The sequence below is a fragment of the Populus nigra genome, chromosome 13 (genome assembly GCF_951802175.1).
Source record: "Populus nigra chromosome 13, ddPopNigr1.1, whole genome shotgun sequence".
In the NCBI taxonomy this organism is placed as follows: domain Eukaryota; kingdom Viridiplantae; phylum Streptophyta; class Magnoliopsida; order Malpighiales; family Salicaceae; genus Populus; species Populus nigra.
Genome location: NC_084864.1, coordinates 7,880,350 through 7,907,599, shown reverse-complemented (window position 1 = coordinate 7,907,599; position 27,250 = coordinate 7,880,350). Strand labels below are relative to the sequence as shown.

At 34.0% G+C, this 27,250-nt stretch overlaps 1 long non-coding RNA gene across 12 annotated transcripts; it reads right to left on the bottom strand.

Annotated features, from left to right (window-relative positions):
* On the bottom strand, positions 1-27,250 carry LOC133671294 (uncharacterized). 12 transcript variants are annotated; one of them, XR_009834252.1, is made up of 17 exons: positions 26,715-27,250; positions 26,367-26,407; positions 25,859-25,911; positions 25,666-25,775; positions 24,772-24,973; positions 23,285-23,676; positions 21,968-23,192; positions 21,839-21,879; positions 10,057-10,497; positions 9,557-9,951; positions 9,381-9,451; positions 7,886-7,955; positions 7,007-7,182; positions 5,980-6,210; positions 5,756-5,898; positions 508-611; positions 1-207 (listed from the first exon to the last, which is right to left on the bottom strand). It is a non-coding gene; the product is annotated as an uncharacterized LOC133671294 (long non-coding RNA). The 12 variants fall into 12 exon arrangements; XR_009834250.1 differs by lacking the exons at positions 1-207; positions 508-611 and having other exon boundaries at positions 5,446-5,862; positions 9,546-9,951; XR_009834247.1 differs by lacking the exons at positions 1-207; positions 508-611 and having other exon boundaries at positions 5,446-5,862; positions 7,007-7,780.

The window sequence follows — 27,250 nt, the reverse complement described above, 5'->3', positions numbered from 1 at the left end:
TATCGACTGGCAAATCAAGCAGGATAAATATATTTAAAACATTAATTACAAGAAATAATAGTTTAACGATACATTAAAAGCCAAGAACAAAAAACTGAAGCTCAGACTAGTCATTTATCACATAAAGAAACAATAAAGCAGATTCACAATTCATAGTTCTTGTGTTGTGACTTCAGCCAATGAGTCTATCCATCCTGTCAAAAACACCTGGAAGAACAGCTAGTAAAAAAAATCTTTTTATAGTGAAATATTAAAATCAAGTTCCTAGAAACAACTCAAAGCTCACTTTAGAGTTCTTGTTTTATGAGTTCAACTAATGAGTTAACATCATTTAGTTCCTGCTCCTTCAATTCAGCTTCACCATATAACATTTCAAACTTTACAAAGGATATTATGGCTTCCAACTTTTGTTTTTGTCATTTCAGATTAGTTGTGAAATTAGTCTGTAGCTTTGTTTTCTCATTTTAGTCTATTTGATGGGAAGTGCACATTCATGAGATTTATTACCTCAATGCAATCTGTTCTACATAATTATGTCCATAAACTTCAACTTTGAGCATCGATAGTCAGAAAAACCCCCCGTCAATCAACTTTCTTCCTTACTTAATCACCTGATCATTAGTAACTTGTTAAGGCATCATAACATGTATAAGAATCATCATGTAAAAAATAACATATAAGATTTTTATCCTAACCATCCACAGTTATGCAGTCCAAACCATTAGTTTGTGGACACATCCAAATCTCAACAGATTACAAAAAGCACACATTTATAGACAAGTCCTTGGGCATAAACAATGCTCCACTAGTATTCAAGAACATGCGAGTCAAATAATTTAAGTTACTTACAAATATCACATCAAGGAAAGAGTGTTTTGCTTCGCAAATCATATAAATTTCCCAGTAGCATTGTGGTTGGGGGTGCACACCAGAAACATATATGCAGGTACTTTATAGCGTACTTTTATTGTTGGTACCACTCAACCACAATTATCAAATTAAAACTCTCTCAAAACTATCCATTCTTGGATTCCAAAAGCAATCACTACAAAGCTTCTCACACCAAAAACTTTCAACCCAAATTTACACACCAAGCTAATGAAAACATCAACAATCAATTAACAAAACATGTTAAGAAATGACCATCTGGAACAAAATAACACAAGTAATTACTCAGTTTTCACTTGTGTGTAGACCAACATACAAATTATTAACAACAAAACTCGAACCAATATTTTTGTTGGATCTACTATTTCAGTTAGAATAAGCACGGTGGAGAACTAACATGCGCTAGTCGTGGGGAAAAATTGGGAGAAAACTTCAACTTTTTTAATAAAAGGACCACATCAGAACCATGTGGATGGATAAGTTACACGAGGAGACTTGCATATAAATTAAGAACAACAAAACTTGAATCAATGTTTCTACTAGATCAATACTATTTCAATTAGATCAAGCATGGTGGAGTACTATCCTGTGCAAATACTGGGGTAAAATTGGGAGAAAACTTCAACTTTTTTAATAAAGGTACCACATCAGAACCATATAGATAAACTACACACAAATACTTTATCCTTACCTGTTTAGTGGAAGTACGAATGGGGTTACTATAGGTAAACCATGTGAGCTATGAGGAAAAGAAGTAGAAGAGCTGAATGGGGTTACTACAGGTAAACAGTGGTGGAACGGTACGAATGGCAGGTGCACTCACCAGCCGATCCCAAACTCATCATTTGGCCTTAACTACTCAAATGCTCTCAGGTCATATATTCTCTCAAGATAAAAATCAAATAAATCAATGGTTGCATGTAGAAAAAGACTCAATGAAAATGTAAATGAAACAACACAATTGTGCAGAAATCATCCATCATAAAGGCATCTCTTATAGAAATTAACTAGTTACATGACCCGCGCGATGCCGCGGGTCAATGGTTTTTGCATAAAAAATATAAAAAAAATTAAGATCTAAAAGTATTAGATTTTTTTGCAAAGGTAAACCCAAGAGTCTTGGGCGTGGCTGCAACGCCTGACCCAAGACAAATATTTATAATATTAATAATAACATTAAACTTGCATGGCCCAAGTTTAAGTGAGTCTGACTGCAATATTAGACCCAATAGTCTTGGATGTGGGTCTGGCTGTAAGGTCGTGTCATAAAAGTGTGATAATTAAATAAATTAATTAAAAAAACGAAGAAAAAAAACCAAAATGAAGAAAAAAATTAATGAAGAAAAAGAAAAAAAATCTGAATTAACAGGGTTAACCCTTCAAACTAGGTTAACCCGTCAAACCTTGGATTCGTATTGTGAAAGTTTGATAACTAAATAGAAAAAAAAAATTGACGGGTTAACACAAAATTAACCGGGGTAACTCGTCAAACCCGGGATCTGTGTCGTGAAAGTTTGATAACAAAATAGAAAAAAATTAAACATTAACAAACTAAACTAAATGAAAAAAAAATAAAAAGGAAAAAAAACAAACAAAAAAGTATCAACCTTTTCACTGTGGACTCCAGTGTGCACTCCACAGTTAAAGGCATAAAAAAAAAAAAAGAAGCATCGGTAGATAACTAAATAGGAAAAATTTTAATATTGATAAACTAAATTAAATAAAAAAATATTAAATAAAAAGAAACAATAAAAGAAAAAAAACTTATAAGAAGAAAAAAACTAATGAAGAAAGAGAGAAAAAATCTAAATTAACTAGGTTAACTAGGTTAACCCGTGAAACCTGAAATCCGTGTCATGAAAGTCTGATAAATGAATAGAAAAAAATTTAATATCAACAAACTAAATAAAAAAAATTAATTAAAAAGAAAAAAAAAAGCATCAACCTTTTCACCGTGGGGTGCACTATACAGTGTACAGTGAAAGGCATAAAAAAAGCAAAAAAAAAAAAATAAAGGCTTCAGCCTTTTTACTGTGGACTGCATACAATATTAAAAGATGAAATCAGAAGAACAAAACTAATGAGGAAAAAGAAAAAAAAATCCGAATCAACCGGGTTAACCCGCCAAATCAGGTTAACCTGTCAAACCTGAAATTCGTGTCATGAAAGTGTTATAACTAAATATAAAAAGATTTATTATTAATGAAATAAATTAAAAAAAAAGATTAATTAAAAAGGAAAAAGCAAAGAGAAAAAAAACATACAAGAAGAAAAAAACTAATAAAGAAAAATTTAAAAAAATCTGAATAAACTAGGTTAACCCGTCAAACCTGGGATCCATGTCATGAAAGTTTGATAATTCAATAGAAAAAATTAAATATTAAGAAACTAAATAAAAAAAGATGAGGAAAAAGAAAAAAATCTAAATCAACCGGGTTAACCCGTCAAATCCAGGATCCGTGTCATGAAAGTGTGATAACTAAAAAAAAATAACATTAACAAACGAAATTAAACAAAAAAAATTCATTAAAAGAAAAAAAAACACAGAAAAAAAGCAAAAAAAAAAAACAGCTTAGTGTTTCACTGTGGACTGCACAGTGAAACACTGAACATTTTTAGTATATATTATTAATTAAAAAGAAAAAAAAGCAAAAACAAAATTCAGGGTTAACTCGTCAAACCAGGTTAACCCGTCAAACCCGGGATCCGTGTCATGAAAATCTGATAACTAAATAAAAAAATTAACATTAACAAGCTAAATTAAACAAAAAAATTTCATTAAAAGAAAAAAACACAGAAAAAAGCAAAAAAAAAAACCATAAAGGCATAGAAAACGAAAAAAAAAACAGAAAAAAAAAAGAAAAAAAAAGAAAAAAAGAAGAAGACTGCTTAGTGTTTCACTATGGACTTGCACAGTAAAACACTGAGTAGTTTTAGTTTATTGTTAATTCATTAGATAAGGCAGATAGGGAACCCATTCAATCCACCATGCATATTTAAGTAGCAAAACAGTCATTGCATGAACAAAATGGAAACCAGTTTTGTTAAAAATAAAGGCAGTCACCAAATCAATCATATTCTCAACTGCTTTCTCCAGTAGGTGTAGTCAAGTTGCAGCAGCAACAATTTTATCATGATTGAATAATGCTCCTAATTCTTACCAGCATCCATTACAGAAACGCTAATAAGGGTATCGCACAGTCACAGTATGTAGAGAGACATCAAAATTTAAAAACAAACTATCATTGCTAGCAAAACACGTAACAGCCTTATTGGCAGCCTAGGAAAGCACGAAAAAGATCTGGGAAAAAATTATGGGCAGCAGCATTTGTTAACACAACACATGGGCATAAAGGGCAAATATGTGAATGATGTGCATCACTATTGATAAAACTAATGTTCATAATCCTTACCAGCACCCATTAAAGAAATGCTAATAAGAGCATCGCACAGTCACAGTATAAAGAGACATCAAAAGTCTAAAAACAAACTATCATTGCCAGCAAAACATGTAACAACCTTATTAGCAGCCTAGGAAAGCACGGAAAAGATCTAGGAAAATATAACAGGCAGGAGCATGTGTTAACACAAAACATGGACATAAAGGGCAAACATGTGTACGTTGTGCAACACTATTGATAAAAATACCTGTGCCAACATTCTGAAAAGATGAAAAAACATATAAAATTGAAATGCTGATTAAAATCACGTAGATCAAAACAAAAAACTGCAATGCAAGCTTACCAAAGGATTGAAGGAAAACAAAAATGAAAAATCACCAACAACGAGTGAAGAACAAAATAAACGTAGAAATCCACAAGAAGCTTCCTTACATCGACAAGGAAAGTAGAAGTGTTGATATCCGCAGGAGCAAGGAAACATGTGAAATTGAAAAAAATCACCCAACAACAAATTAAGGAAAGAAAAAAACCAAGAAATCCACAAGTAGCTTCCCTGAATCTACAAGAAAGTAGAAGTGTTGTTATCTACAAGAGTAAGGAAACATGCAAAATTGCAAAAACTCAAATTTCACTCAACAAGCATCTAGCATTAAGACTTGAAAAAATGGGTGCCTATACAGGTCCCTCAAATCCTACACTAGGCCAAACCAAATCAGGAAATAAGATGCCCAAATAATTCTTAAATAATTGTGTTCTATAGACCATGTTTTATTATTATCTGCAATGTCAGCTGCATGAATTAGTTTATTGTGAGGGGAATTTTCAGCTGAAATCATAAATTAGGTAGTAACATGTAGAAACTTTTACTTGAGGAGATGCCTTACATTTTAGCTTATTCTAAGCTACACCCCTATAGCATTCAAGAAGTGTGTTGACATTGTCCTTTTCACACCTAAATATACTAAAGAGTAACATCCTATTCTAAGGCACACCCCTATAGTATTCAATAAGTGTGTTGACATTGTCCCTTTCAACCTAAATATACTAAGGAGTAACCTCTTGAAATTTGCATACCTATAAAAAAAAGAAAAGGCAAAACACAAGTTGCCTGCAATCCAAGGAATGGAAACAAAATGAAGAAATTGAACAAATAATATGCCAGAGAGGTTAATCATTTCTTTAGATATAGCTCCTGTTAAGTCCAATTTACTAAAACTACCTAAACAATTCAAAAAAGAAAATAAAAAAGAAAACCCTTAACATTGTGTTTTGATCAGGGAATTATTAGATATGAGGGCCTAGTCCTTTCCTAATTAAATGATGAGCATGAGATAAGAAAGTGCCACCTATTGGAAGATTCTGACAACACTAGCAGCATACATCTGCATTGATGTTAAAGTATCATAATAGACTAATTTGAACTCTTGCCTGAGCCAAATTTGAAGGAAAAAGACATTGTAAATCACCATTTTCCTTTTGCAGCCTTTGTTCACGAGTAGCTTTGCTGGAAAATGGGTTGCCCGACCTTGTTTTTTGATAAAGGATGCTAAGCTGCTTTTCACGCTCCATTATACTGCAAGTTGCCAAAATTGTTTATGAAAGAAAGATCCTGCACAAACCAAAAATCCTTCTACCATATAAATTGCTATTTTGGCATACACAGAACCATCAAGATAAGGAAAGAAAATACACTCTAGGGACTCTTGCAGGTCTTTCATATCAAGCTCAAGCTCTTTCCGCTTTTTTTATCGCTTCCTGTTTCTCGTTTCTCTGCTACCTCTTTCGCTATGTTCAATGCTTGAACTTCTTTTGTAAGATCTTTGAGCACCTTCTCCAAGTCCTTAGATTCCTCATGGGCATTCAACACCTCATCATGCATCTTAGCCAATTTCTCAGAGACCTTGCTTCGAGCCTCCTTCACCTGGAAGGAGACAAATAAAGATATAAGGGCACTACCTTGCCTCAAGAGAAAAAAATGAAACAATACAATTTAGATCCTGGATAGAGTCTTGAAATTGAATGTCAAGACAATCTAACACACCACTTGATATAACTATGGCCAAGGATTTCCATTTTGTAACATTATTTTTAAAGAAGAAAAGCATATGTCATTCCAATGATAAACAGTCTAGAGAAATCTTGAAGGAAAAGAAAAAACACAGCATCAAAAAAATCACAGCACAAGCACAACTCTTCCTACTAGTTGATGCTAAAACACACTGCCATTTCCAAGCAAGCCATGAGGGGCTAAAGTAAAAGTCTCCAACAATGAATACAAATGAGAAATACTAGACCTAAATCTTTATGCAGCACTCATTGTATGGCAACTAGCCATTCACACTTCACGACATTCTACCCTCAAGATTGTCAATTTAATGTTTAATTCCTGGATTGCGGTGCTGATTATAAATCCAACAGTTTCCAAAACTAGTCTAGAAACAAGAACCTGATAAAGAATAACATAACTGTCAAATATTTTATTTTTAACGTAAGAATTAAGCTCACCTCTCAGTTTGTTGTTTAAAACTCCAAAATTATCTTGTAATAAATACACACATAAAGGACAAGGAACAACAACTAGTGGAAGAAACCTTATTGTCACCAGCATGCCTGTCCTTCGATGCTTCAACTAACAATTTGGTGCATATTTTGCGAGATTCATAAAATCACTACATGAAGAAACCTTATGCATGTCCAAACATCTAACAACTACTGACCTCCAATAATATCTGTTGAGCTCATTGGAGTTCCTTATCATAAATAGTATATTCTAGAGATTTTCACTGCTTGTCAAGCTGCTGATATTTTCTCACCTCCCTTTTCTCTTCATACCGGTCCTTCAGCCTCTCATCCAAGTACTGAACTACTTGAATTATTTGTTTTCTATTGATCCCTGTTTAACAGAGAAAATAAAATTATACACCCTGAAAAACCATCAACAGAAGAAAACCCGCCTCAACTATCCCTTCCTTGCATGTTTCCAGAATAATTTTCAAACTTTCATGGCATCCCACATTCGAGACACTCGGAGTCTGTCAACATTGTCAATGATGCTATCTATTAAGTGTCACAAGAAACACGAAATTTAAAAATCAATAGGAAAAGAATATACATAATTTTTAGCAAAATTAAGCACTAACAAAAGGTTCAAGGAATCAAATATTCTTTCATGGCGTCTCTCTTCATACACTTGAGTGCCACTAACCTTGCATGTTTCCAGAATAATTTTCAAACTTTCATGGCATCCCACATTCGAGACACTCAGAGTCTGTCAACAATGTCAATGATGCTATCTATTAAGTGTCACAAAAAACACGAAATTTAAAAATCAATAGGAAAAGAATATACATAATTTTTAGCAAAATTAAGCACTAACAAAAGGTTCAAGGAATCAAATATTCTTTCATGGCGTCTCTCTTCATACACTTGAGTGCCACTAACTTCTTTCAATAAATCAAGACACTCAAAGTCTTTCATCACTGTCAATGATGCTATCATCGTCACGAGAAACAAAAGAAATTTTAAAATCAATAGGAAAATAATATACATATTTTTTGGGAAAATTAAGCAATAACAAAAGGTTCAAAGAATCAAACCTTTCCTTGCTGCTATAGATTGGAGCAAGAGAACCCACCACTTTCCAATAAATTCATAACTTCAGTTTTCCTAAAATTATTACTTTCAATCATTGATCTTCCAAAAACAAAGGAAAAGGTAGTGAGAAATAGAGTGCATAAAGAACATAGATGAACGTGATGTGCTTTCCATCCAAAAAATACTCATCCTGTTTCAAACCAATTGTTCTATGGAGATGCAATTCCTCCTAATCAACCAATTGTGAAAGCATATGCCTAACAAGTGAGAGGGCAAGAAGAAAACACCAAATGAATGCACGCCATATGTAACAATTTCTCTTATAAGGAAAGGTAACATGGATCCAAGGACATTGTATAAAGCAATTTGCAGTCATTAAAATAAAATAGCAACAAAGAAGCACCAATCAAAAGGCAATGAGAAATAGAGTGCATAAAGAACATAGATTCTTTTCTACGGAGAAGCAATTGTTCTACAGGGATGCAATTCCTCCTTATCAACCTGTTGAAAGGTGAAAACATGCTTAACAAATGAGAGGACAAGAAGAAAACGACAGTCGAACGCACACCATATGCAACAATATCTTTATGAGGAAAAAGTTAACATGGATACAGGGGACATATTGTATAAAGCATTTAGCAGTCATGTTAAAATAACATAGCAACATGGAACCACCAATCAAATTTTTACTCTTAATGAATTCTCTCATGACTCTCACACGCAACAATATAGCCATCCATTTACTATAAAAAAATAGCCATGCCAGCAACTTGCTATTTGAGGTGGCCATCAACAGTGAAGATGGTCCTGGTTGGTTGATGTGGACAATAAACAACTGAAATAGAGACTTCCAACCCAACCTATTTAGGAAGCCAGAAGAGTGAGGACTAGAAATTATAGCAGTTAAGTTCAAGCAACTCGCCGAGATCGATAAAGTTGAAGATTCCAAGAGGTAGTAATTGAAGACAAGAACCTAATAAAAAATTAACCAAATTGGTTGATCTTTGTGGTAAAAATATTCAAAAAGAACAACACTTAGATTGAGCACTTTGGAATAAGAAAAGAGTAATCAGGTTTCCTTTCATCTTCTAAGGGTTCGGAGGGATGAAGAAAATAGAAAAAAAAATTTCTATGGCGGCAAATATAAAGCACTTCTCTGTTTCCCCCCTAGTTCTTCCATAAAGCATTACAATGTTTCCAATTTCATGCATGGATGGAAGGATAGTGGCAGAATCCTAGATTGTTATCCCAATCAATGGTGGCCAAAGTTTGACTTTCTGAACTAAAATAAAATTATGCCTCATGATAGAGCAACTAATTCAAAAGAAATTCTGGAGCATTGTGGGAGAAGCTTTGTAAAGATAAAGATAAGCTTATATGTTAGAAGAAGAAAAAAACAAATATAAAATTCAGGATCCTTCTCCTTTCGTAATAAGATGTGGACCATTATTTACACTCCATACCTCAGAAAAGAAAAGGTAGGTTATGAAGTATTACCGGGATGTGATTGTCGGAATTATCAACACAATCTCAACAAAAGCAGATAAAACATGATGCTCTGCACCTTCCTGTTGAATAACAACAATCATTAGAATACAAACTTAAAACGGTGACATTGAGAAACTACCTCAATCTCATAGATATTCAAACCATGTAGCTTACATGGAACATACCTATGCTCGACCAAATCATAAGCCTGCCGGAAATTTCTCACTTCAAACCACTGCAAAAGGATGTGCTTTTACAATTGCCAATATTGGCAACAGAATGATCTATACTCTTGTCATGGTATATAAGAATTTTCATCAAACAAGCAAAGGTTAGTGTTTCTATTATCAAATGAAACTACTTTCTATTATCAATTGAAACTACTTGCCGAAGTTCGGACCTTGTAAACCTCACTAAATCCTCCTTGCCCAAGAAGGTTTAAAAGGGCATATTGATGATTTAAAATCTGAAAATTATTAAAACTTGAATCATCCTCATCTCGTATCCTTTTCAATTCACGTATAAGACGTCCCTCTTCCAGTTTATAGCCGTCTCTCTCATGCAAAATTGTCTCTTCCTCCTACAGATAATCAACAACTCAATAACAAGGGACACATGTATAATGGAGCACTTGCAACTTTTGCAATACTTGCAAAATGCAACATCTCCATAAAGAATGACTTACACGCTAGACACTCACTAGACAAGATTTAGAAATCTCATCCTGGATGAGAAAATCTTCTTCATGTGCTCCAGATTTTGCATTTGTACCATCACCTTTGCCTTCATAGTAACAAAAACTAATGTTAATACTCAAAATGTATCTTAATAAATCACAAATAGCAGATAGACATTGTAAAAGCATGAGGAATAATTCGTTTATTTTTATTTACTCATTTTTCAGTGACAAGTAATATTATTTTTCTAGGGTTTGAGGCCAAGACACATCAGTGCAACATCAGTCTATCACCTCTAGTGCAACAGGTGGCAATAATAAACGATAATAAACTATTTTCTTGCAAAAAGTCACCCACCTCAGTTAGCAACAAATATACAGAAACTTTTGGGGCAATGTATTACCATACACCCATTAGCATATAGGCATGCATGACAGCAAGCAAGAGGCCTATCAGAAAGCAGATCATAAATATGGAAGTAGCTTGGAAGGCCACAAAAGCTTAATGTGAAACAGAACAAATACCTGTTAAGGATAAGTACAGTTGCTTCTCAACAAGGTTGAGATATCTTACCTCGATGCGATCTGTTCTAAATTTAATAAGCTCCTCTTTAAGATCTTTTATTTCTTAGTTCAGCTGGGATAGTTCATGTTTTTCCTGTGGTGTTAAGTGATCAATGAGCTCTGTGCCCACCTCACCTTGTTTCGTGGTCACAGTGGCTTTAAGCTCACTATTTGATTAGTGGCATCTACAAGAGATTTTTCCTATAAACAAGACCCAACGGCAGAGGAATAAGAACACTTGTGGTCTTAGCTTATCAAATTCAACAATAAGTTCACTTCCCTTTTTCACCATGATCTACAGAAGCAGAAAAGTCTAGTCAAACTATGCCCTTTCAATAAGCCTGACCAAAATAGAAAGAGAAGAGGATACATGCTTCCTATAGCTTGTTTCTATATGCTTTATGACTATTGAATCCTTCATGAGACTAGAAAATAACGATTTCAGCTCTGCAGCTCTCAACGTAGGCATTTCGCTCTTTGAAGTCTGCATTCAGCCTATAATTTTCTTCCTGAAGTAGATGACTTATTTAAAATCAAAAAATCAGAATATAAAGGAAATGGCAAGAAAGGCACGAGGACTTGCAACAACAGAGTTAAGAAGTTCAATTGCATACTCATACCAAGTAGCAAAACATACTTATCTAATTTCAATTAATCCATACATTTACACATAAACCTTGAAGACAACTCATCATAAAACTAGAAATTTTCAAAGGGGTCTTGTTTTTAGTATAATGGTGGGCATCTACTAGTTACTGCTATAGACCTTGAATAAATCCCGAACATTTGTAGCCAGTACAACATCTGGAAAAGGTAAAAAACTTATCATCGAAGTGTCCAGTTAATGTGGAAAAGAAAAATCAATTACTTCTCATAACAAGATGGTTCCGGTTCCTCGGACTAAAACGAAAAATCACCCAACAACAAGTGAAGGAAAGAAAACCTAGAAATCCACAAAAGCTTCCTTGAATCTACGACGAAAGTAGAAGAGTTCATATCCACAAGAGTAAGGAAACCTGTACAAAGTGCAAAAAATCAAATTTCACTCGACTATGTGTGTCTATTCAGGTCCCCCAAATCCTCCACTAGGTCAAATCAAAGAAGGTATAAAATCCCCTAACATATTAATTTAAGTAACAAAATACACAAATAACTCTTAAATAATGATGTTTTAATTACTTATTTGCAAATTCTCCATCTACTAGACTGTGTTTTATTATTACCGACCATGTTAGCTGTATAAATTAGTTTATTGACAGTAGAGGACAAAAACCTAAATTGAGGCCCTTTCAGCTGAAATTATAGCTTAGGTAGTAATATGTGGAAAATTTTAGTTGAGGAGATACCTTACATTTTAGCTTTAGCATAGCACACGTTAAATCATAGCATCATCCTGAAAGCAAAGCACATGTTAAATAAAAGCACTCAACATTTTTTATCCCCAAAAAATAATTAGCATTTTTCTCTTTGCTACAGGTTGATACCTTGGCTTGGATATGTTCTGAAATTCTCTCTAGCACGTCTTTCACATCAGGTTGAAGCTCGGTCTATTTTTTTATGGCTTATGTTTATCGTTGAAGTAAAGATACATAAATCATAATCTCACATTAAAAACAATAAGTACAACAGAAGACATTTAACCATTAAAATCCAGTACCGTAGTACCTTGTCACTTGCCTCAAGTTCAGCTTGCCGTGTCTGAAGTTCCTCCTGTTTCCTAGTGAGATTTACATGTTGATCTAGTGCCTCCTTGTTTACATGGCTGAACTGTTGAAATGCTCATTGCAACAATGAAGCATTTTATGCAACTCTTTCAAACTCCTCTTATACCTATAAGTTCCAATAAAACAGAGCATGTCACTTTTGAAAAGATGAATGCTTAAGTGGAACCATGTAAACATGACCTATCTCAGTAAGTACCGAGTACATGTGGGGGAAGACCAAAACATCATCTTCTAGGATTTCAGCAAGGATAACGGCTGGAAAATCAGGCAGGATAAATTAATTTAAAACATTGATTACAAGCCATAATAGTTTAATAATACATTAAAAGGCAAGAACAAAAAACTGAAGCTTAGACTAGTCATTTATCACATAAAGAAACAATAAAGCATATTCACAGTTCAGAGTTGTGTTGTGACTTCAGCCATTGAGTCTATCCATCCTGTCAGAAACACCTGGAAGAACAGCTAGTCAAAAAAATATTTTTATAGTGCAAAATTAAAATCAAGTTTCTAGAAACAACTCAAAGCACACTTTAGAGTTAGTGTTATGACTTCAGCCAATGAGTTAGCATCATTTAGTTCCTGCCCCTACAATTAAAGAACCATGTAACATCTCAGATTTAGCAAAGGATATTAGGGCTTCCAAATTTTGTTTTTGTTATTTCAGATTAGTTGTGAAATTAGTCTCTAGCTCTGTTTTCTCATTTTAGTCTGTGATGGAAACTGCACATTCATGAGATTTCTTACCTCAATGTGATTTGTTCTACATAATTATGTTCATAAACTTCAACTTTGAGCATCGATAATCATAAAAGCGGCTTTCTTCCTTACTTAATCACCTGATCATTAGTAACTTGTTAAGGCATCATAAACATGTAGAAGGATCATCATGTATAAGGCATCATAAACATGTAGAAGGATCATCATGTATAAGGCATCATAAACATGTACAAGGATCATGTATAAGGCATCATAAACATGTTCTTACCTCAAGAACATGTCGGTCAAATAATTTAAGTTACATACAAATATCATATCAAAGAAAAAGTGTTTTACTTCGCAAATCATATAAATTTCCTAGTAGCATTGTGGTTGGGGTGGACACCAGAAGCGTACATGCAGGTACTTTATAGCTTACATTTATTGTTGGTACCAATCAACCAAAATTATCAAATTAAAACTTTTTCTCAGAACTATCCATCCTTGGATTCCAAAAGCAATAACTACAGAGCTTCTCACACCAAAAACTTTCAACCCAAATTTGCACACCAAGCTAATGAAAACATCCGCAATCAATTAACAAAACACGTAGAGAAATAACCTTCTAGAACAAAATAACACAAGTAATTACTCATGTCCATAAACTTCAACTTTGAGCATCGATAGTCATAAAACCCCCCCGTCATATCAACTTTCTTCCTTACTTAATCACCTGATCATTAGTAACTTGTTAAGGCATCATAAACATGTATAAGAATCATCATGTAAAAAATAACATATAAGATTTTTATCCTAACCATCCACAGTTATGCAGTCCAAACCATTAGTTTATGGACACATCCAAATCTCAACAGATTACAGCTTAGGTAAATACTTAGGAGAATAAGAAGAATAATCAACGATATAAGCATGCAGACCATTACAGGAGTCATATCAACTTCATCAACAATTTAGCTCATGCAAATTTTCAAAAAGCACACACATTTATAGACAAGTCCTTGGGTATAAACAATGCTCCACTAGCATTCAAGAACATGCTAGTGAAATAATTTAAGTTACTTACAAATATCACATCAAGTAAAAAGTGTTTTGCTTCGCAGATCATATAAATTTCCTAGTAGCATTATGGTTGGAGGTGCACACCATAAACATATATGCAGGTACTTTAGAGCGTATTTTTGTTATTGGTACCACTCAACCACAATTATCAAATTAAAACTCTCACAACTATCCATTCTTGGATTCCAAAAGCAATCACTACAAAGGTTCTCATGCCAAAAACTTTCAACCCAAATTTGCACACCAAGCTAATGAAAACATCAACAATCAATTAACAAAACATGTTGAGAAATGACCATCTGGAAGAAAATAGCATAAGTAATTACTCAGTTTTCACTTGTGTGTAGACCAACATACAAATTATTAACAACTCGACTCGAACCAATGTTTTTGCTGGATCTCCTATTTCAGTTAGAACAAGCACAGTGGAGAACTAACCTGCGCTAGTCGTGGGGAAAAATTAGGAGAAAACTTCAACTTTTTTAATAAAGGGACCACATCAGAACCATGTGGATGGATAAGTTACACGAGGAGACTTGCATATAAATTAAGAACAACAAAACTTGAATCAATGTTTCTACTAGATCAATACTATTTCAATTAGATCAAGCATGGTGGAGGACTATCCTATGCAAATTCTAGGGTAAAATTGGGAGAAACTTCAACTTTTTTAATAAAGGTACCACATCAAAACCATATAGATAAGGTACACACGGATACTTTATCCTTACCTGTTTAGTGGGATAAAAGTGGCTTGTCCCCATTTCAAAGCATTAAGGTGCATAATTATCTGAGTACATCATTCAAATGATAAAGTGACCATGGCAGAAGGTCAAGAAACTGCTACTGATTATGCCATATCGTCTAGCAGATTGGGAACACAACTCTAACAGAGTATTTAACACAATCTAATAGACTAGGTAAAGTACTTGCGAGATGTCACGGGTTGTTATAGGAATGATGCAAGAAGTCAAGTGAGGATTACTTGAACTAATCTAAGAAGCGGAGCAGACAAAGAACCTAGTATAAATGGTTAAAGAAAAATCTTCAGTGTTTAGGTCAAAATGTGCAACCATATGGAGAAGCTTTCTATTAAGATGTCTTAACAATTGAAAAGGCTAGATCACACAACATTCAGATCAATAATCATGGTTGCTATCCGAGTACATAAGTGACTAAAAGTGTTGTAACAAACTGAGCTATGAGGAATAGAAGCAGAAGAGCTGAATGGGGTTACTACAGGTAAACAGTGGTGGAACGGTACGAATGGCAGGTGCACTCACCAGCCGATCCCAAACTCATCATTTGGCCTTAACTACTCAAATGCACTCAGGTCATATATTCTCTCAAGATAAAAATCAAATAAATCAATGGTTGCATGTAGAAAGTGACTCAATGAAAATGTAAATGAAACAACACAATTGTGCAGAAATCATCCATCATAAAGGCATCTCTTATAGAAATTAACTAGTTACATGACCCGTGCGATGCCGCGGGTCAATGGTTTTTGCATAAAAAATATCAAAAAAAAATTAAGATCTAAAAGTATTAGGTCTTTTTGCAAAGGTATACCCAAGAGTCTTGGGCGTGGCTGCAACGCCTGACCCAAGACAAATATTTATAATATTAATAATAACATTAAACTTGCATGACCCAAGTTTAAGTGGGTCTGACTGCAATACCAGACCCAATAGTCTTGAATGTGGGTCTGGCTGTAAGGTCGTGTCATAAAAGTGTGATAATTAAATAGATTAATTAAAAAAACAAAGAAAAAAAACCAAAATGAAGAAAAAAGTTAATGAAGAAAAAGAAAAAAAATCTGAATTAACAGGGTTAACCTTTCAAACCAGGTTAACCCGTCAAACCTTGGATTCATATCGTGAAAGTTTGATAACTAAATAGAAAAAAAAATTAACGGGTTAACACAAAATTAACCAGGGTAACTCGTCAAACCCGGGATCCGTGTCATGAAAGTTTGATAACTAAATAGAAAAAAATTGAACATTAACAAACTAATCTAAATGAAAAATAAATAAAAAAAAAGAAAAAAAACAAACAAAAAGGCATCAACCTTTTCACTGTGGACTCTAGTGTGCACTACACAGTTAAAGGCATAAAAACAGCAAAAAAACAAAAAAAAAGAAAAAATAAAAGCATCGGTCGATAACTAAATAGGAAAAATTTTAATATTGATAAACTAAATTAAATAAAAAAATATTAAATAAAAAGAAACAATAAAAGAAAAAAAAACTTATAAGAAGAAAAAAACTAATGAAGAAACATAGAAAATCTAAATTAACTAGGTTAACCCGTGAAACCTGAGATCCATGTCATGAAAGTCTGATAAATAAATAGAAAAAAATTTAATATCAACAAACTAAATAAAAAATATTAATTAAAAAAAAGAAGAAGAAGGCATCAGCCTTTTCACCGTGGGCTGCACAGTGCAGTCTACAGTGAAAGGCATAAAAAAAAGAAAAAAAAAACAAAAGGCTTCAACCTTTTCACTGTGGACTGCATGCAATATTAAAAGATGAAATCAGAAGAACAAAACTAATGAGGAAAAAAAATCCGAATCAACCGGGTTAACGTGTCAAACTTGGAATTCGTGTCATGAAAGTGTAATAACTAAATAGAAAAAAGATTTATTATTAATGAAATAAATTAAAAAAAAAGATTAATTAAAAAGGAAAAAGCAAAGAAAAAAAAACATACAGGAAGAAAAAAAACTAACTAAGAAAAATAAAAAAAATCTGAATAAACTGGGTTAACCCGTCAAACCTGAAATCTATGTCATGAAGGTCTGATAATTAAAGAGAAAAAATTTCATATTAAGAAACTAAATAAAAAAAAGATGAGGAAAAAGAAAAAAATCTGAATCAACCGGGTTAACCCGCCAAATCAGGTTAACCTGTCAAACCTGAAATTTGTGTCATGAAAGTATAATAACTAAATAGAAAAAGATTTATTATTAATTAAATAAATTCAAAAAAGATTAATTAGAAAGGAAAAAGCAAAGAGAAAAGAACATACAGGAAAAATAAAATTAATAAAGAAAAATTAAAAAAAATCTGAATAAACTAGGTTAGCTCGTCAAACCTGGGATCCATGTCATGAAAGTCTGATAATTAAGTAGAAAAAATTTAATATTAAGAAACTAAATTAAAAAAATTAATTAAAAAAAAGACAAAAACTAAAGACATCAGTTTTTTCACTGTGGACTGTACTGTGCAATCCACAATAAAAGGCTTAAAAAGGAAAAGAGAAAAAAGAAACAAAGGCACACGCCACGTGTTAAAAATTTTTCTTGCATAAAAAATATCAAAAACGGCTAAGATCTAAAAGTGTTGGGTCTTTCTGCAAAGATATGCCCTAGAGCCTTTGGTTTAGCTGCAACGCTTGACCCATTAGTAATATTTATAATTTTAATAATAATATTAAACTTACATGACTCAAGTTTAAGTGAGTCTGGCTGCAACACCGGACTCAAGAGCCTTGAATGTGGGTCTGGCTGCAAGGTCATGTCATAAAAGTGTGATAATTAAAAAGATTAATTAAAAAAACAAAGAAAAAAAAACCAACACGAAGAAAAAAAACTAATGAAGAAAAAAAATCTGAATTAACTGGGTTAACCCTTCAAACCAGGTTAACCCGTCAAACTTGGGATTCGCGCCATGAAAGTTTGATAACTAAATAGAAAACAAAATTGACAGGTTAACCCGTCAAGCCCGGGATACGTGTCATGAAAATCTGATAATTAAATAGAAAGAAATTTAACATTAAAAAACTAAACTAAACAAAAAAAATTAATTAAAAAGAGAAAAAGCAAAAAAAAAATTCGAGTTAACTCGTCAAACTTAAAAAAAAGCAAAAAAAATTCATGTCATGTTAAATAAAAAAAAAATCCGGGTTAATTCGTTAAATCAGGTAATCCATGTCATGAAAGTGTGATAACTAAAAAAAATAACATTAACAAACTAAATTAAACAAAAAAAATTCATTAAAAGAAAAAAAACAAAGAAAAAAAGCAAAAAAAAAAACAGCTTAGTGTTTCACTGTGGAGTCCACAGTGAAACACTAAACATTTTTAGTATATATTATTAATTAAAAAGAAAAAAAAAACAAAAAAAAATTCCGGATTAACTCGTCAAATCAGGTTAACCCGTCAAACCCGGGATCCGTGTCTTGAAAATCTGATAACTAAATAAAAAAAAATTAACATTAACAAACTAAATTAAACAAAAAAATTTCATTAAAAGAAAAAAAACACAGAAAAAAGCAAAAAAAAAACCCATAAAGACATAGAAAACGAAAAAAAAAAGAAAAAAATAACAGAAAAAAAAGAGAGAAAAAAGAGAGAAAAAAGAGACATATCCAAGCAGATAGGGAACCCATTCAATCCACCATGCATATTTAAGTAGCAAAACAGTTATTGCATAAACAGAATGGAAACCAGTTTTGTTTAAAATAAAGGCAGTCACCAAATCAATCATATTCTCAACTGCTTTCTCTAGTAGGTGTAGTCAAGTTGCAGCAGCAACAATTTTATCCTGATTGAATAATGCTCATAATCCTTACCAGCATCCATTACAGAAACGCTAATAAAGGTATCGCATAGTCACAGTATGTAGAGAGACATCAAAATTTAAAAACAAACTATCATTGCTAGCAAAACACGTAACAGCCTTATTGGCAGCCTAGGAAAGCACGAAAAAGATCTGGGAAAAAATTATGGGCAACAGCATTTGTTAACACAACACATGGGCATAAAAGGCAAATATGTGAATGATGTGCATCACTATTGATAAAACTAATGTTCATAATCCTTACCAGCACCCATTAAAGAAATGCTAATAAGAGCATCGCACAGTCACAGTATAAAGAGACATCAAAAGTCTAAAAACAAACTATCATTGCCAGCAAAACATGTAACAGCCTTATTAGCAAGAGAAATATTATGGCCACACAAAAAGTGTGTCTTGAGTTATGTTTCATACGTGTTCTTGTTTCATCATCTTAGAAAAAAAAAATGAAAAGTTATATGAAAGTCATAATAAACATAATCATGGATGCTAAGGTCCTTACTATTTATGATAAGAGAAAAGCTTATGCAATAGGTGTCTCATAGTAAGTTAAAGCTTCCAGCCATTTTACCTAAGAAAAGCATCATAAGAAAATTTTTAAGGTCAGTCAAACTCCAAGTATTTAAAGTTAACAAAGTACCCAAAAGAGACTTATTAAAAATATTTAACATGAATGTATGGTATGACTGGTCTATTGTATTCTTAAGAGGAGTTACATCTTGTTGTGTGGATTAAATATTCTATGCACTTTCAACATTTGGAGAAACTAACTGAGGATACCTTAATTATTCATATTAAGAATGTGGTTGATAGAGTAAGTCTAGGAGTACAACATAAATGTTTGGCAACAAAATAGAGCTATGCTGCACAACAAGATAATATATATACCTTTCCCCATCACTATTGGTCAGTACATAACCCCTCAAATTTGCAGTCATCCACAGTCTAGACAACATGAAATCAATTAGTTAGAGATCAAATCATGACACAATCATAACTTAGGATCATTGAATGACTCGAAACTTATCAAAAGGTGAGTTAACAACATGATTAATACTAAGGGTGGCACAAAGATAAATCTACACAAGCCCAAAGCAGCTTTCAGGACCTCTTTTACCCAACGAATCTAATGCTTGAATGAAATGGGAGATTCAGTGATCAGCAATGTAAAACCATTTACTTCTAATAAATCGACACACAAGACCAAAGCAGCTTCTTGGACCTCATCTGCCCAGCAAATCTATTGCTTGAATGAAATGGGATGTTCAATGACTAAAAATTTAAAAACATTTTTATTTCTCATAGTTATCAACCAATATGAGGGTAGAAAATTTCATGTATGTTTCCATATTTTATGTTTGTTTCTATTTCTAATCTAGCAATATATCACAAGAACATTTTAATTTTTCTATCTATCAATAGCATATTTTTAATGCCAAGCAGAAAGAGCACTTAATTGAATCTTTGTGCTTAACCTTTTATCTGGAGAGTAACCATAGATCCCATAGCATTTAATTGCAGGAAAAAATAGCTTGTTTTAAATGTAAATTCACTTGGAAATTTTCCATGCTTGTAACAACATTGCTGGAAATCATGGATACACCGTGTTATAAGACCTTAAAAGCTAATCTTTCCAACACCATCATCAAATAAGGTGCAGCTTTAAGATGACTAACCTGGATGTGATCTTTTGCCGCAGAATGCTTGAGTTCTTCAATGTCTTTTCCATCATGATCGTGACCATAAAAATATACAAGAATGAAAGATTGTAAAGTATAGAAGAATATATTGTAAAGAATCAATTATTTCTTGTAGCCTTATATAAATATACAGGAATGAAAGATTGTAAAGTATTACACCTTTACAAACTAAAAGCACATTCAACCAATTAAGCACTTCCAGAAAAGATGCTTAAAAAATGACTTTTAAGGAAAAACAACGATCACCTAATAAATGGAAAAACAAGCAATTATTTCTAAGATTATCCAATCAAACATCAGAAGGATGAGGCAGGTTTGGTATATGATCGTGCCAAATGAGGCACCAAATCTATAAGAGATTAACACAGAGAAGTGCATCGTAGATTGTAAGAGATGTGGTGAGCGATAAAAAGATGACAGAATATAGCTGATAAAACCAACCATGCTGACAACAGATCCACACCAGCACAACAAAGAAAATAAAAATATTTGTGGACACTAGGTTTCATAAAAGACAACAAACCAACACGGAAGCACAAAAACAAATCTTTTCTGGATGGACAACCAAAACAGTAAGGAAATATGTAGCCAATTATAAAATAGGCTAATAAAAAATTAACCAAACTGGTTGATCTATGTGATAAAAATATTCACAAAGAACACGTAGACTGAGCACTTTCGAATAAGAAAAGAGTAATCAGGTTTACTTTCATCTTTTGAGGGTCGAGAGGGATGAAGAAAATAGAGAAAAAAAAATTATATAGAGCACTTCAATGCCCCGCCCCCCGCCCCCGTTCCTCTAGCATGACAGGTTTCCAATTTCATGCATGGAAGGAAGGATAGTGGCAGAATCCTATATTGTTATCCCAATCCTCCTTTGTAAACCTCACTAAATCCTCCTTTCCCAAAAAGGGTTAAAAGGGCATATCAGTGATTTAAAATCTGAAAATTATTTTTCTGGGGTTTGAGGCCACGACACATCAGTGCAACATCAGTCTATCACCTCTAGTGCAACAGGTGGCAATAATAAATGATAATAAACTATTTTCTTCCAAAAAGTCACGCACCTGAGTTAGCAACGAATATACATAAACTTTTGGGGCAATATATTACCATACACCCATCAGCATATAGGCATGCATGATAACAAGCAAGAGGCCTGTCACAAAGCATATCAGAAATATGGCAGTAACTTGGAATGCCACAAAAGCTTCAGATAGTTTCTCATAGCCAGAGACATACCAAATAATTCTTAAATAATGATGTTTTAATTACTTATTTGCAGATTGTCCATGTACTAGACTATGTTGTATTATTATCTACCATGTTAGGTGTATGCATTAGTTTATTGCAATAGACGACAAAAACCTAATGTGAGGCACTTTCAGCTAAAATTATTGCTTAGGTAGTAATATGTGGAAAATTTTAGTTGATGAGATACCTTACATTTTGGCATAGCACATGTTAAATCATAGCATCGTCCTGAAAGCAAAGCACATGTTAAATAAAAGCATTCAACATGCATCCCCAAAAAATAATTAGCATTTTTCTCTTTGTTAGAGTTTGATACCTTTGCTTGGATATGTCCTGAAATTCTCTCTAGCAGGTCTTTCACATCAAGCTCAAGCTCTGTCTGCTTTTTTATCGCTTATGTTTGTCATTTCTTTGCTTCCTCTTTCTCTCTGCTCAATGCTTGAACTTCTTTCGTAAGATCTTTGAGCACCTTCTCCAAGTCCTTGGACTCCTCATAGGCATTCAATTCAACACCTCATTAAACATCTTTACTGATTTTAAGAAATCTTACTCCGAGCCTCCTCCACATGAGAAAAGGACAGAAATATATAAGGGCTACCTTGCTTCGGAAAATAAAATGAAACAATACAGTTTAGATCCTGGATAAAGAGTCTTCAAATTGAATGTCAAGATAATCTAACACTGCTTAAACACCTCCTCGGATATCTATGGCCAAGGAATTCCATTTTGTAACATTATGTTTAAGGCAGAAAAGCATATTTCACGTCAATGATAAATAGTTCAGAGAAATCTTAAAAGGAAAAGAAAAACACAGCATTAAAAAAAAAATTCACAGGCACAAGCAGCAATCTTCCTATTAATCGATGTTAAAATACACTGCCATGCATTTCCAAGCAAGCCATGAGGGGCTAAAGTAATAGTCAAAGAACAATGCTAAAATACTACTTCTGCATTGCTAGCCACTCTATCTTCTAATGTTATTCCTACTGGTTATTCACAGGCAGTCAAAGAACAATTCTGGCAGCAGGCCATAGAAGAAGAACTGTGCTCTTGAGACTAACAAGACTTGGGACGTGGTGGATTGTCCTGCAGGTGTGTCTCCACTTGGATGTAAGTGGGTCTATTCGATTAAGGTTAAGTCTGATGGTAGTCTGGATATGTAGCTTTTTAGAGGGAAAGTTAAGGGGACCCTAGAACAAAGGCTCTTAAGTGCATTGTTTGCATGGATAGCAATACAAGAGATAAATTTGACTATTGACACTCATCAAAAAGGGAATAATCCTTCAGTCCAAATATTTAAAATACTCATCACACAACAAATGAATAAGATTATATTTAAAACAAATTAATAATTCACAATGAAAAACAAACTGAAAGGGGTTGCGGTGTATGGGATTGCGCTATCCAAGTTTTGGATAAGGAAATCCTTACACACCAAACATACACGCTCTGACCAGTCCCGCACAATACGCTTTTCAAGCATATAATAGCCAAGCCCCTCCCACTTTTTTCTGATGAATGCAGCAATTCAACAACTTGACCTACAAAACATAAGATATTAATGATAATGCTTCCTAGTCAAGAAAAGAACACATAAGATAATCAAGAAACCCTTTTCTTTGAAGAAACCCACCAGCCATTAGACCAATCCAAGTGAAACCTCAAACTTGAAACATGGTAAGCAACCTCAACCCTATAGTCTCGAACGAAGTACACAAAATACATGGACCCTCTTCTACTTTGTCTCCCTTGTGGAACTCCATTGTTGTTAAAGAAATTAATAACAGGCAAAGAAAAGAGGAACTTGATGAGCAAGAAATTGTTTTTTGTGTACTACAAATCAAAATCAATGAAATGGAAGTGTTGCAGGTGGGTTGTTTTTGGCCCTGACTATTTTCCTGAAGGGAAAAGGATTGTGAGGTTGGTTTGATTTTTCTAGGCTATAACGAATAGTTTTCAACCGAGGTTTACATAGGTACCCAAACATAAAAATATTACCAATGAGATACCCGATACATGATATTCCTGAAAGCAGGACACCACCAGAAAAAGAACACCAAATTAAACCAAACCATAAAGGTGAGCAACAAAAAAAAAAGCAGAAAACACAGATATGCTCTTAAACTGAATAAAAAGCCCCCCAAAATAAGACACCTGGATGGGCTCTAAAAGAAGCACACCAGTAATACATAGGCTATAATGACAATTTTAGAATTGGAGCAAAAAGAAGCAACCCAAGCCATGGAACACCAGGTGGCTGCGACAAGAAAAAGTTATAAAAGTACCGAAAACCTGAGAAAGGAAGCAGCAAAAAAGAGTTGATCTTCATAAAACTACAAAAATCAAACTCGTAACACAAAAAATAAGAGCAAAATGACTAACTCAAGACAATGGGATAAGATTGAATAATAAGAACCTGGAAGCTAACAATAAACAAATGACAGTAATTGGAATCAAAGTAAAGCTAAACCGCTAAGAAAAAGAGAGTAGGAATGCAAAACAGTGGAAAAAGGAGAGAAAATAACATAGGCTTTAATGACAATTTTAGAATTGGAGCAACAAAAAGCAACCCAAGCCATGGAACACCAGGTGGCTGCGACAGAAAAAAGTCATAAAAGGTACCGAAAACCTGAAAAAGGAAGCTACAAAAAAGAGTTGAGCTTTATAAAACTGCAAAAATCAAACTCACAACAACAAATAAGAGCAAATGACAAGCGCTCTTAATGGGATAAGAAAGAATAATAGGAACCTGAAAGTTAACAATAAACAAATGACAGCAATTGGAATCCAAGTAGAGCTAACCACTGAGAAAAAGAGTATGAATGCAAAACAATGGAAAAAAGAGATTGGATAACATAAGAATTTCTCTGCAAGTCTCCTAATCAGACTCAAATAGACACAAGCCAAAAAATCCAAAAAGTCAAACCCCATCTGCCCATGATGGGAAAGATGGTAATTAGGGCAGAATGCATGATTGCCATAGCTAACGTGCTGCTCAACCTAAATTCAATTAACTTAACATGGCAAGGATGTACTGAATAGCAATAAATAAAAAAGCAAATCAAACCAAACCAAGCTGAGAATCAGTCATCACCAAACCTAACTAAATGAAAACCATACCTATAACCCCCAAACAGAGAAGATGGATTGGGTAACCCAAAACAAATCCAGCCTCACGTAGGATCAACACCTTCCCAACACAAAAACACCTTGTATAACCTGCAAACATCCTGCACAACTTGCCAACTTGGAGCACCTTTCATGGGCAGCAATTCCAATGCATCAATAAAGCGAAAAGGACCGACGAATCAGAGCCAAAAGCCTTCGAGATCAGCACCAAATCCCCCAAAAACAGCAAGCCAAAACCCAGACAAAAAAGAAGAAAAAGAAGGCTGATAAGTCACGCCATCATTGCGAGGCAAATAGAGACACAAAAGCAATCCCACCTTACCCTAACAGCTCAGTTCTTGGTGGCTTCGATGGAGAAAGAGAAGAGTGCACGAAAACCAGGAGAGAGAGACACAAAAAATTCACATAAACAAAGGAGAAGATGAGCTTAACCCAATAGCTAGCAGCCCCAATCCCAGCCCCAGCAAATGAAACCCAAACCAAAAAACATAATGCCCTATGCCGAATGAAGGGAAATTAACACAAGGAAAAAAAAAAGCATGCTCCTAGCCCAAGCCCACCAACATAAGCTGAATAGAAGGGGGGAAAGCCAGCCAAAAAGAAATGAGCAAGAGGTAAAAAAGCCAGCCAAGAAGCACTTTGCACTGTTCCATTGAATAGGAAGTTGTCTCTTGATATACAGTGGATTCACTAATCCTTTTAGTTTTTTTGTTATTTCCTCAACGCATCATGCATGTTATACAATCCAAAACTTGCAGACTGGATTATCTAATTTGGTGGTCTTTTTTATCAATATCTTTTATCTCTACTTTTATCACTCACAAAGAACACCAAGAGAGATCATTCAAGCACATTCAGGACAAGCTTAAAAAGATGTGAGTATACCCGATAACACCCACACTACCAAGTCTTAAGGAATCTTGGTGAACTTTAATCCTGGCTTGTCTCTATTCTTTTGAAACAGATATCAGCAGATCCGATATGATTTTGGTTCTCTGCATCAAGAAGAAGACGAGCATTAGATATGGTCACAAATCTGCTAATGAAAAACTTGTTACACTGCTGAATGAGTGGATACCCTGCCTATTGTTGGTTGCACAATGAAGAGAACTAAGCAAGCAGGTTAAATGCCTGAAAAAAAAAATGCCAGTATCAAGATTCCAGCTAAAGCCATATGCAAATGCTATTAACTGACAAGTTGAAATCAAGTAAATCAACAGGCCCAGAACTCTTCACCGATGACATGCAAGAATGCATGCCTTAAATGTCATTGTCTTCAAGCTAAAACATTGTTAAATGTTTTGTTCTTTCCAAGTTTCATCAACTCTATAAGCTTCCTGCACCATTTATACATTTCTTTATTGGGAGGCCATATTTAATCTCCTCCTCAACATTACATTTCTCACTTTAGAATATCCAATTATTAGTAAGGGTGCAAAATAAGAGACACCAACAACTGAACCCATTTGCTAAGTATTCTCCTCCTCAACATTACATTTCCCACTTTAGAATATCCAATTATTAGTAAGGGTGCAAAATAAGAGACACCAACAACACTACTTTTCCCACTTCCGGCACGACATTACCTGCTTTACATACATCCTGAAATTACAGAATCATCCACCTTCTATCAAAGAGATTAAAGAACAGCACCACTAGCGGAGTTTTCTTACTGTTAGAGACAGAAAATAATTAATTTAAATAAAAAAAATTAAAAAATTAGTTTTCTTACTTTTTTAAACAGGAAATTAAAAAAAAAACAGTTTCCAGGATTAAAAAATAAATGCTTAAAAAAACTAACTACTAACTAGGGTTTCAACTTCCAGAAATTTACAGAACATACAAAAATCGAAGTCTCAAACCCCAAGTTCTAAGTAACAAATACAGGCACTAAAACCACGGCGTAGCGGAGCAAGATTAGCAAGAAAACTTACGAAATTGTCACTCCATCGACTAGAAAGGGGCTTGGCTTGAAGAAGATGAGGAGTAGTGGAGGACTGGGTTTGAGCGGGCGAGCGGGCGAGTTAATGGTTTAGGGGTTGGGTGAGTGCGCAGGTTAAGGCCGTTGAGTATAGTGCTCCAGCGGTGTGTTTTAGCGCTGGGCTTGCGGTGTGTCTCTATCAGATGCTTTGACATGTCTTCCTCTTCCACTAGGTTCTCGTACTGCACTACTTAAGAGTTGGCCTCAAGTTTCTTGACCGCTGTGCGCTGCATAATATGATCCAAGAAATCCTGTCTCTTCGCTCCATACTTGTACTTTGTCTGTCTCCACCGTGGAACTCCATTGTTGATACAGAATTTAACAGGCAAAGAAAAGAGGAACTTGAAAGATCAAGGAATTTTTTTTTCGTGTACTGTAAATCAAAATCAATAAAGTGGAAGCGTAACAGACGGGTTGTTTTTTAACGCAAGGATTGTGATGTCGATTTGATATTTCTAGACTGTTAACGGATAGTTTTTTTTCTTTTTT